The sequence below is a fragment of the Hesperophylax consimilis genome, chromosome 9, assembly GCF_061612785.1.
Source record: "Hesperophylax consimilis isolate HC1 chromosome 9, BYU_Hcon_1.0, whole genome shotgun sequence".
NCBI classification, from domain to species: domain Eukaryota; kingdom Metazoa; phylum Arthropoda; class Insecta; order Trichoptera; family Limnephilidae; genus Hesperophylax; species Hesperophylax consimilis.
Window position 1 is genome coordinate 6,084,564 of NC_142844.1, and position 13,635 is coordinate 6,098,198.

Below are 13,635 nucleotides of genomic sequence, written 5' to 3' on the forward strand. Positions count from 1 at the left end.
CTCAGCACGGATAAAGAACTCAATGAGGCGCACATAACGAGATCATATTTCGTAAAGCAATTATTCTAATGTATAAATAAAAATAAAAAGCACCATTCACTTACAATCTTTTGTTTCCGGTAATTTCCCGCGAGAGTAAGGAACTCCATTGAAAAATGTTATTTAGAAAATATATATTCATATAGATCAACAAACGCTGATTCTGACCATATAAGTTTAATTATTTACTAGCTGCGCCTCGTGTTTCAGTATGTCTGTCTGTATCTACAGACAGCGTTGTTTTTTTTTAAAATACAGGATTTTTCCTGGCACAAGTGATATAGGTATATAAAAACACACGCGTATTCAAATGCGACATTATGTTAAAATTTCAAAAAAAAATGGGTGAAGAGCTTTCATATTTCAATTTCTATTTATATAGAAGAAATCCTCATTAAAGACGAATTAAATACCCTCTCATTAAAACATACCGGTTTGTTGGTACTACTGAGTATGCTGATTCATCACAACCAGTCTACGTGGGTAATATATCTATGGTCTAAAATATCCACATCGGAGAATTTTAAACTCCATTCTTCGCAAGAAATAATGTCTTATATGTAGATTCAAATGGAAACCAACGACGCGACTGACTTAGTACATATTGTATTTTTTAAATATCGAAATGGTTAATAATTGGACCACAACACATTCGGTCTTTTTATTGCAACCAACTTTGCCTATTACTCCACTTCATTTGATCCATAGCTTACGGGATACCCCTTATAGTTAAATAGATTGTAGGACATCGACAGATGATGCAAACGATGTAGGTTAATATATTTTGTTTTCTTTTTAAACGTTTATACGACGATTTCGATGTAACATAATGTCATATTTTTCGCTCCCTTCTTGCTGCAAGATAAAAAAATTGTTTTTTCGAATATTTAGGATTATTTAAGGTTTGGCAAAGGAAGGATTCAAATGATTTATTGCAAGGGGAATACACAAATTCACTTGCCAATGTTACTTGGAGATTTTTTTATCGGTAAAGTGTTTTTGATGCAAACAGATACATACATAATAATATTAAGTCAGTAAAAAAAAATCTAAAGTAGCCATAGACAAATTAATGTCACATAATGATTTTAGAGTAGTTATTATGCGTACAAATAAAAATATTTTTAGTAAAAAATTGAGATCAAAATAGCATATTGGATACTAAGATACAGATAGACGAAGTATAAATTATAGGAAAAGGTTATTTAGTTTTCCCTAAGCCTAGATTTTCATTTTTCATATGAGTTCAGGTTTTGACACACGTTGATGAAATTGGGTAAGGAATTGAACCATCTTGGGGCAATACAGTTAATGTGTCTTTTGGGTCAGCCTGGTTTTGCAGTGAGGCACAGTGTTGACGCATGTGTTTTGTCTCTGGCTAGAGAGCTTTTGTTTTTTTTTTTAATTGTTCTTATGAGTGTATATAAATTTAAAACATTGGACAAAGTAGATCCGCCTTAGTTCCATAATTTCTGTTTTTGATACAATTGATTGGTCGCATAGGTCTTTATTTTTAGGTGCATTATCTTAATGATAGACTTCTGGACAATTTCTGGTAGTTTTAGATGGTTATTTTATGATCCTCACCAGGCGGTTATTCCAAAGGAAATGGTTGAAAGCACCTATGCGTCATAAACAAAAGAAGCTGCATAGTCTTATTTTAATAATATATGTCTACAGTACTAACAGTAACCCTCTAGATTCTCAGAGGCCAACAATACTATAGATCTTATAGTATCCTGTTTTCCAATCCCCACAATAAATCGTTTGAAGTGGCAAAAAAAATTGGTGAAGTCTTTATAAAACGGTTTGAATATTTGTTCAGAGCTTTGCTGCAGAGAAAACATACTATTTGAATGTACGTAGTTCTAGTTTGCTCGCACTTCACCGTCAGGAACCGATTCATCCGTTATTCAATAACCTCAGAACTTCACCTTACTCACCTGCTCAATCATTTTCAAATAAGACCATAAAAGCGTCATCGATTTCTTTTTCAAAGCTCATGGCTTGAAGAACTACTGAAACATACAGGTTGACCCAAAAGTTTGTTTTCAAAAGTCTGAAATCTCCACAGTTTCTCGTGATGTAGCAATGTATTTCGAAATTAAAATTTACATTCTAAATCATGTATTTCGGGAGCATCTTGTTTTTGAGCTTAAATAAAAATATTACAGTATTGTAAATTATACGCTGTATCACACTTGCTCACATACCTAGATTGTTCTGCATATTAATTATCTTAGAATACCTACTTCAGTTCAATACTGCTCGAATGCCTCTATTTTGAATTATTTACAATTTTTATCTGTGTTTGATTGCACAAGAAATGAGCAGAGCTAGAGAAGTAATTTATATTAGATGCTACTATACTATTATAAACTTGTATTGAGATCTAATTTAACCCTTTTTGTTTTTTTAATAGCTTTTTGCCATTTTCTTAGCTAGTAATTCAAGGTTACAGTTAAATTTAAGTTGATTGTCTATTAAAATGCCCAAGTATTTAATTTCCTCTACTTCATCTATTTCTTCGTTTTCTATGCTAATTTTAACGAGGCCCTTGAATTTTTGACATATTACCATGTACTAGCACCCTTGAGGTGATTTTGTACAAAACCGGCGCTATCTAAATCATCAGAATATTATTATTTAATTTTTGGAATAGCTTTATTGAGTAAACCCTCAAATTATAATATTTAATTATAAAAGACAACATTAGCGATTTCAAAACGAAAATCTGATACAGAAAAATCAGGAAACGATACGGTCACATCTAGGACTCGAACCCAGGACCCTTGCCTTGCCGGGGCACTGCTCTACCACTGAGCTAATGGGACCGTATCGTTGTTCTGAAATAAAAGAGTTTGCTAGGAGCAATCATTTAATGTATATTTGAACCAAAACAAATTATGTATTATTAGTTGCAAAAATAAATATCAAACAATCATCATACCTGTGGACCCGAAGTAAAACTTATCTGAAAAACTACGTAGAAAGTACGTGGAACAACCTCTGAAGGGCAGAAGGCAGGAGCAAGATCTCTTGTACGTCACGACCCTAGATCCAACCACAGTATCGATCCACAGCATCCCGCGGAGCTGATTCATTCAAAGACGAGCTCGCTCCATAAAGCGAGGGTATGCTTGTCGATGTGACACGTCGAGTCCTTTTCCACTGAGTGGGCCCTCAAATAAGGCATTTGCGTGATCGAATCAGTTTTGAAAATCAAGAAAGACTGCTGTTGTACACTGCTTTTGGTTGCCGACTGAAAATAAAATTTCATATTTTTCAATATATTTATTAAGCTGCACTTTAACAACGAATTCTCGGAATTGTTCGTTTTTGGTAAGCCAATTGGTATAAATCTAATATCTACGTTATTATTTTGGGAATTCGCGTTATTAAAGATGTTTTCCATGAATTAGGAATAATTCCTTTCATCATTGAATCATTTATGATATCCATATAGCGGGCAGTGCAACTTTTATTATATTAATTGTTATTTCGTCGAATGATGATTTTGACTTCATTGTATTATTGGTTTTTTTAGTTCACAAGTAATTATTTTTAATTTGAAGTAGTTTGTATTTTCTCTACGTTCATCTATTCGAAGAGTATTTTGCACAACCGGTATGTTTTTATTTAGGTCTTCCACGCTGAGGTCGCTGATTACAAAATTGATATTGAATTTGTGTGCTACTTTATAAACGTCATCTTCAATCCCATCCGGAAATGAAACAGCTTTACTATTTCGTTTCTGTTTACAGCTTATAATTTCCTTGAGAGTACTCCACATTTTTTTAGGAAATTTTTTGAAACATTTAATTTTTCCCTGTAGTTTTTTACCATAAATATTTCTAAGATTACTGTAATGTTCCTATCTATTTTCTGTAAATTGTATTTTTCTAGCTTTATATGCTGCATTTATTTGTTTTTTTTTTATGGAAATCTTAGTCATAAAATAATAAGCATAAGCTTATCCACTGCTGTTTTCAGATTTTCAATTAATTCGTTTGCTGTTTCGTTTAAATTAATTCTATTTTCACTGTTTCATTTCATTTGATGCATTACCATAAACGTTTTATCTCTACTGTAGAATTTCTTATCTCAAAATGTTATTTGTCTTCTACCTTTTGGTCTTGAACTGCTGTGTTTAGTTGTTGTAACAATGGTTTCGTGATCCGATATATAAGGTTTATCTATAACCTTAACTGGCAAGTAGATGTCATTATAAATAACTAAGTCGATAAGGGTTTTAGAATTTATATCTACTCGTTGGCCCATCAGCTCTCCAATTAACAACTATTACTTCTGGGGCATACTGTAAAAACTAAACCTATAAACGTTTCTTCTTTCGTTTCAAATAAACGACTTTTGTTGAAAGTATTTGGTATCCACAGAGAAGATAACATACAGGGTGTCCGGAAGTAAAGTGCGCTAACTGAGACGGATTATTTGAAATTTCTACGTTTTGAGGTATTTATAGGTAAAAAAAGTTAATTGATTGCACGGGAAAATATTTTTATGGTGAAAAAATCATTGAAATTAAAAAAAAAAAATATTCTTTTTTTTTTACTTCAACCATCGTGTAGAATGACCTCCTAAAGTTAGCGCATTCTACCCCGTACCACCTATATAATACTTTTGTGCTGAAATAAACATTTTATTATTAGACTGACATAAAAAAAATTTCGGAAGTTTCTTTATTTGAAGGGTAGAGAGATTATATAAAAGAGACAAACAATGCGATGAGTCGCCCCCGAATAGCAAAAGTAGCAAATAATGTACGGGCCTTCCCATCAACGTTAAAACGCTTCATTCTTTAAAATATGTTTACCCACGAGTCCCTAACGACACGGTGAAATTTCTTGAAATTTCGAAATGCTTTTAATGTATTATGTTCTATAAATTTCTTATTCTATAAGTCTTTCTGTAAAAAAATACTGTTTTATAAAACTAGATTAAATTACCTCATTTGCATTTGAAATTAAATTGACATTTGAAAATAATAAAGTTTTAATATCAAACACGAAAAACATTCATCAAATTATTTTGACACTGGTTATCTTAATCCTATGATATTGCTAAAACACATGCTTGCATAGATATTTTCGTAAATAATATAACTTGTTTCAAGAGATATCTCCACGATTTCTGTACCTAAAAAAAATAAAAAAATAAATATTGTTTGTTGATTTTTGATGGTTTTATATTTTCTATTATATACCTAATTTAAACATATTTTTAAAATTATTACGTCTTTTAATTTTTAGCACTGTATAAAAAAATACTGATATTGTCGTGATAGTTAATGTGCAAATATGATTGCTGCAGACACATTAGTCTAGGGACGTTTTTATTTGTATGCAAATTTATTTTATACTAATAACAAGAATTTCCTTTAAATGTCCTGTTTGTATCTCGAATAAAAAAAAAAAAAAAAGTAAACATAAACATCCATAATTTTGATGGAATTCGATATTTAGTAAACACATTCCTTTTGTATGGTAAGTTTTCTTACTGATTCCCATTAGTAAGAAAACTGAAACATCACTTTTTATGTAGTTTATACAATAAAAAAAAATATATATTTTTTCAACTTTCAAATGTCGTCGAAAAAATCCCACCAATTTTTTAATAATACACAAACAACTTTTGGATTTTATCCGGGAATCCCCGGTCAGATCTGTCCTTCAGAGGATGATGTTTGTGCCTAGTAATGTATGGACACCCCAGTCAGATCTGTCCTTCAAAATATAATGTTTGTGGCTAGTAATGTCCTACCGAGTCTTGAAAGGTTAAAGTATTTATTAATTGTCTCGCTTGTTCTCGCGGCTCGACACGTTGCGCGGGTGTCATGTATCAAATAAATCAATAAATGTGGATGGAACCATTGAAAGAATTTCATAAAGACAGTTGAAGTAGATGCATAAACAAAACATCAACATAAAATAATATTCTGTATTGACTTAATCTGGGTTCTTATACATGTCCTCACTGACGTGTTATAGAAACTCAGCTAATATACAAATAGGTGTATATGCGAATCAGGCATTATAAAGTGTATAAAAATATAAAATATGCTTAACAAAAATATCAACAATGTTACAACATATCGTTCCTGCTACTACTTTCATAGTACCTAAGTACCTTTCTTGTACTCTTATTATTACACATTGTATTGGACGGGAGTCCGCACAAGACTGTAGATTTGGGCGCCGGTTCCAAACCGTGTCTTTAACCGATGAAAATGCTCCTTTACGGTCGATGATGATGATAGTTGAACAAATTTATGAAAAATCTGCCTCCCGCACTCGGTGCTTGGTGAATGTTGGGCACTGGATGTGCTTTCGTCTCTGTTCGCTTCTGGCGTTGGCGGTTTTCCAGAGTAGGGCCGGCTGATCTTGATGAGGTAACGCCAGAAGGTTTGAAGCAGAAGACTTGGCGAGGTAAGGCAGGTGGTGGGCAGGAGTCACTTTTTTGATAATAAAACGCTTGTTTCGGTGGTAAAGACGAACTGATTTTTTTATTTTTTATGTGGCTGCTTATATGCAATAAGTTTGACTCGCACCCGACATTGGGCTGCGAGTCTAAAAGTGGTGGGGGATTCTATCCGCGCCAGTAATGCGTTTATATGCCCCGGCAAAATGTCGCATATTCATTTTGCCGGTGATACAGCCGAAGGCAGACGTTTAAATTTTGCGAGTTTGCAAAGATTTTGTAGGCTTGCCTGAATAAAAATTACATAGTAGTTATAAGAATGTGTATCTTGACAACTAGATTTTTAGTTTGCCAAGATACGACAGAAAATAAGAAAAGTTTGTAAATAAAAGTGTAAAAATGATCTTGAAGCGATCAAATTTGTAAATAAGGTTATGTTAGTATATTTCTCAGGTCCCCCGTAACAAAGCGCTCAGAAAGAGAAAAGATTCACTTTGCCACGAGGTTCCTGGATTTTTGTACAGGCAAAAAAGGTAAAAATAATTGTACAAAAATGGTTATACAAATATGTTAAAAACAGCATTTTTAACATCTCTTCAGTGGTAGCACATAACAAATATTGTTTATTTAACTACCGTCGAGGAGATGTACAAGTAAAATATAGACATTTGCAAAATTTTATAAATTGATATTTCCTAGTAAATTGTACATAGTAAAAATTTGATCATCGTTCCGCTCGGCAGAGGTAGGCGCGCGTTGCGGTATCGATGCCTTTCGGAGTCAAAGTTTTCAGGCCGCCTTGGCCGAAAACGGGAACAAAATGACCAGTAGCGGGGAGTGATGATTTTGCCATTGGCGTGGGGTAGGCACATTTTATAAATGTAACATATTTGATGAAAATAAATAATGTGGCCAACAACGTCCGTTACACACATTATTTATTGAAGTAATATGTACAACAACTCTCAATGATAACTTAAATTGTTACTGCTTATATTGTTAGTACTCGGCCTTTTATTTTATGTAACATACACTCCTGAATAGCTTACCTTTAACACTGTATAGATGTAAAAGCATTCATAGAGTGATTAAAATAATATTAAAACTACAAAAAACTACTCAGTCAGAGGATACAAGTTACCTACATACAAAATTATGTACAAACTAACTCAAATGACAAACAAATTTAAAGACATGGAAGAAACTCGAGAGACAAGTGATTCATGATATTATCTGCTCAACAATATTGTTTTACTTACTTTTCTGCAATATCCTGATATAAACATAGTCTTTTGTCAATTTTTATAAACACTTAATTATTTATAGGGTCTAAATTAAGAATTAATTCTTGCATTTTGATCAGCGGAACAAAGCAGCTATCTGCAAAACTAGACAAGGACCAAGCCGTTCCGTTAAAATCGGGTGGAAATTAAAAGTGCCAAATTATCGTGTAAATTGTACCAGAGTAAATAAACTAAAACGAATATTTGAAAAATCCCCAGTGTTTCTTTATTTGAGTGACCTTAAAAACGTAATACCTGTTTTACTTATAAATTAATTCTTAGGTTAAACCCTATAAATATATATATATGTTTTTATAAAAATTGATAAAAGACTATGTTTGTGTAACTTCTGAGTAGTTTTCTATCTTATTGTAGTGTTTGGTGATTTAGGTTTTCAGTTTATTATATTCCGAATTAAACAACGTCCGTATATAAGAATCTACGACTTTTAAATATATTGCCAGATCCCTTCCTCGTTAGAATACTGGAGATTAAGGGCCCAGTATTCTATCCTATAAAATAACGATACGTTACACTTATCAATAGAGAAAAACTGCTGTAGCGATAGAGAAAGCTGCCTTGTCATATTTAAGGGGCTCTGCCGAGCTTCAAATCTTATTCCTATATAATGGGCAGCAGTAGTAGTTAAAGATGATAAATTGCCTTTTTTACAGCAGATTATTTTTTCTGAGTCTGTATAAATTATCGACAAAAATGTCTACTTCAGCATTCTCTATCTTATTATAATCGACAAATTTGGATCAGAGTGCTAAAGTGGGCGGCGTTATTTTTTAATGTTATCAGGTGAAGCACGCTATGGTGTTCAAGAGGAATTGGGAAAATTTATTTCAATATTGCTAAGACGTAATGTAGTATCAAGATGATGACCATGAATTATTTTATACAAACACATTAGATCAATCAAATACCTTCTAATTTAAAGTTTTATAATTTTAATCATTTTAATATTAATCATTTTGGAATAAGTCTAATAAAATGTTGAACATGCGTTCCAAAGTCTCGTGTAACATAAACGGAGAAACAAATCCTGAAGTAATTGCCAATATTTTCAAAAAACATTTCGCGACTACCACGCCGACCATCTCCTCAAACGTAACGCATTTGAACGCCTATGATGACATTGACCCTATAGTTACTGCAAACATGGTGAAAACCGCCATCAAAAACATGAAATCCGGAACATCAGCAGGACATGACGGCTTAAGTACCGAACACGTTAAACATGCAGGGCTAGCGATTCTAAAACTACTGGCAACATTGTTCACCGATATTATAAAGAGTGGTTATCTACCCAAAAACATGACAAAGACAATCATAATACCGATAGTAAAATCTAAACTGACAGACATAACTTTACAGGAAAATTACAGACCGATATCCATCGCCACCGTCACCGCCAGAATATTTGAACGAGTTCTCTTAGATCAAATCGGACCCCAATTGAAAACGAAAGATAATCAGATGGGTTTTAAAACTGAATGCTCCACAGACTCAGCCATATTCTGCGTAAAACGGACGCTGGAATACTACAGGAAGAGAAAAACAACAACTTACGCATGCTTTCTGGACCTTAGTAAGGCCTTCGACAGAGTCTACCATCCATTATTATGGACCAAACTAAAAGAAAGAGGCCTACCATGGAAAGTAGTACGAATTCTCGACACATTTATTTATTTATTTATTTACACATATACGGCACAACACGTGCCATTAACATAATTGACATACTTATAATAGTACAACAACATGAAGAATAACAGTATAAATGTTAGTAAAATTTAAGAAAATAGGTAAAAAGTAAGGTAATAAGTAGTGTATAAAAACTATAATGTATAAAAGTTAATTGTAAAGTGAATAGTTTAAAATATAAAGTATTAAAGTACAAACCATAATTTATTAGGAAAAAGTAAAAATAAAAATAAAAATTTAAAGATTGAAATAAAACAATAAAATTTACCAATAAGATACCTATCTCAAGGTACCGACAATGATTTAAATATAAAAAGTAATAAATCCTGGATTATGTTAACCGATATGATAAATTTTACAAGTACTTCAACCAAGTACGTAACAGCGAGTAGACGCGATATTTGTGCTCTCACTAAAACCGCTTAAAAACAGTGAATAATCTGAAGATTTATATTCAAGTGAGTGAACTTACTGATTAAAAAAGTTTTCCTTAAAAAGGTGGCTAAACATACTGTCATTCAAGTGCTTTATCACGGTGCATTTTGTAAATTTAACTGTGTTCTATTGGAGTCCATTAGAGCTCAACCAGTGATTGTGACAATAACACACAACTCAACGAAATAAACAACACAGTGTAAATTGGGGTAAACATGACGCACACAAATAACCACCAATTTATGGAATTATGCAAGACGGCAATTCAAGACCTGTTGGAGGCAGTACAAGATCCAACAAAAAAATTTACCAAGGATCAACAAAACTTAATTACATTAAAAGTGAATACAATATTGGCACTGATGGGTCACGTCGCCATTGAAATGACTGAAAACAATGTCAAACTTGAGTCGTATGACCAATCAGTAGATAAAAAACGATACTTAAATCGAAAAAACGAATTTTCCCTAATGATTACCCCTAATCAAAATAATAAAGAAACAAATGAAAAACTCCAAAAACGAATCCAAGAAAAAATTAAAAACGGAAAATTAAGGATTAATATTGACAGCATTAAAAAAATTTCTCAAAACAGATTAATCATAAAATGCTTTAAAAAAGAGGACGCACTGATGCTGCAAAAAGAAATTTCCAAAGAATTACAGGATGTAGAAGCAAAAGAACTTATGAAAAAAAAACCTACACTTATATTCAAAGGCATCTTCAATGACTACAACACTGAAGATTTTACTGATGACCTATTTGAACAAAACGAATATCTTAAAGTTTTTACACACACTACAGATATCAAATCACTAATAAATGTGAAAAAGGTTGTTAAAAATAAATACAACGACACGATGAACTTCATTGTAGAGGTAGACAAGGACATCCGAAGAACTATAATACAAAAAGAAAAAATAAATATCGGATATCAAAGAATTTACGCCGAAGATGCAAACCCGCTGGTACAATGTTTCCATTGCTTACGCTTTGGACACACATCAAGTAGATGCCTTGGGAAAGAAAAGGACGCAGCTAGCTGCAGCTATTGTGGAGGCCCTCACACACATACGACTTGTATTAATATAAGCCAAGCACCCAAATGTCTGAACTGTGAACAACATAACCTAAAAAATAAACTGACATTTCCATCAAATCACCGAGCAAATGACAAGATTAATTGTAAGTTTTATAAAAAAATGCTTGAAATTGCACACCAAAAAATCGATTATTGAAAATCGTAATGTTTTAATGTTTTCTTCATCAGGATGTCATAAAATTGACATTTCTAACTACGTTTTACAAATCCATATTCTTGAAGTTTATTTTGTACTCTATAGTAGTATTTTGCACATAACTCTACAGCAGTATTCTCTCGTATTATTATTGAAACATATCTCTTTTTATATATTCTACTTACACGCCGATATTATTCAAGTTTGTTTTGTATTACTCAATACTAGGTTGTACATAGCTTCTCGGGAAATAGTATCAAATAATACTAAACCCAACAACCATAATATTAAAATATACGAGGATAATACTATTATTACAAACAGTTCGATATTTTTCTTTATAAGATGCACAAAATTAAAATCTATTTTTCAATTGATTTTTTACAAGCATTTTTTAAAATATTCAAGTATATTTTTTACATCATTATTATTTTGTACATTATTAATAGATGCTATATTTCAACTTCCAACCATTATACTGAATGTTACGAGTATAATATTATATTATATTTTTAAATGGCTTTCAACTATATTGAAAATGATTCTGATGTAGAATTTACCCGAGTAAGCAATTTAGAATGTTGGATTCACGCACAAAATATTAATAAAAGCAATACTAACCTAACCTGTGTCCAAATAAATATAAGATCACTAAACAAGTATTGGGATATTCTTCATACCTATTTGAAAAACTGTTTGAAAGACATAGATGTAATTATGCTTTGCGAAACTGCAATTAACGAGGAACTTATTAAATTATATGATATTCCAGGATATAAATCGTATTATTATTGCAGAAAACATAAACAAGGAGGTGGAATATTGCTGTATATAAGGGAACATTTAAATTTTAAACAAAAAATAGTTGAAACCATTCACTTTGAAAATGTGTTTGGAATATTGACATTACCTAATAAATGTAATTTTTATATTTTAGCAATTTATAGACCACCTAACCTCAATAAAAAGGGATTCTTAAATGAAATTTCTTGTTTTTTTTGCAATAATGTAAACTTTAATGATAATATAATATTTTTTGGGGATATTAATCTTAACATACTAAATCAAAGTGATTCAAATATAATAGCTTATGAAAATATACTTACCAGTAATTACTTAACAAAATGTATTAATGATACGACTAGAGAAGCAATCGTTGCTGGTCAAATAACCAAATCCTGTATTGACCACATATATGTTAGATCTAATAAATGTAACTTGTCCGCGTGTGTAATTGATTCGAGAATTGCTGATCATTTTATGACGGGACTAAATTTACAATACCATGACGTCAAAAATATTGAACAAAATGAAAAAATCACAATTCTGTCTCAAAAACGTGTTGATAAAGAAATAAAAAAATATAGTTGGAATATTCTTTTGAAAGAAGTGGATTGCGTTACTCTGTATAATAAAATTAAAAATAAATTTAATGAAATCTATGAAAAAAGTACTGTAGTAAAGTCTTGTTAACCTCAAATCAGACCTAATGCCATAAATGAATGGATAAATGAAGATTTATTATCAAAAATCAAATTAAAAGATACACTTTACAAAAGATGGAAAAATAATCCTACAAATAAATTTTATGAAAGAGAGTACAAATGTAATCGAAACAAAGTTACAAAATTAATCAGTACATGCAAATTAAAATTCTTCAACTCAAAATTTAAAAATTACTTTTCCGACTCTAAAAAAACGTGGGACGAAATAAACAGATTGTTAGGGAGGAAGAGCAAAAGTAATTGCGACCAAGTAATATCAAACTATTTTTTAAAAAAAGAACAAACGACTGAACAAACATCTAACAATTTTGCAAACTTTTTTTCTGACAATGTTAAGCAACTATTACATAGATGTGACAAAAAAGCTTTTCATATTCAAACACATAGACTTCCACACAGCATGCTCTTAACACAAGCAAAACTTTGTGATATTGAAAAAGTAGTCAGAAGTTTAAAAAATAGTCAATCGCCGGGGATAGATAAAATTAGAATGTCTGACATTAAAAAACACTTTAATATCTTAGGACCTATTTTAACTCTATTAATTAATATGATTTTATCGGAGGCAATTATACCTGAAGATCTTAAATGTAGCATAATCCGACCTATCTACAAAGGTGGTAAACACAGTGAAATTGAAAACTATAGACCGATCAGTATTTTACCTGCAATTGAAAAGATCCTAGAAAAATATATATCTGTAAAACTAATAAAGTACCTTGAAAAATTTTCTATTATTGATACCCATCAATATGGTTTCCAAAAAAATAAAAGCACAGATCTACTACTTCAAGAATTTTCAAATAAAATTAATAATGATCTTAACAAAAGAAAACATGTACTCGTATTATTTATTGATAATTCAAAGGCTTTTGATACGATTGATCATAGTAAATTACTTAAAACTCTAGAAAACATTGGAATTACAGGAAACCTACATAAATTATTTGTTAACTACTTTCAAAATAGAAAGATTTGTGTAAAAAT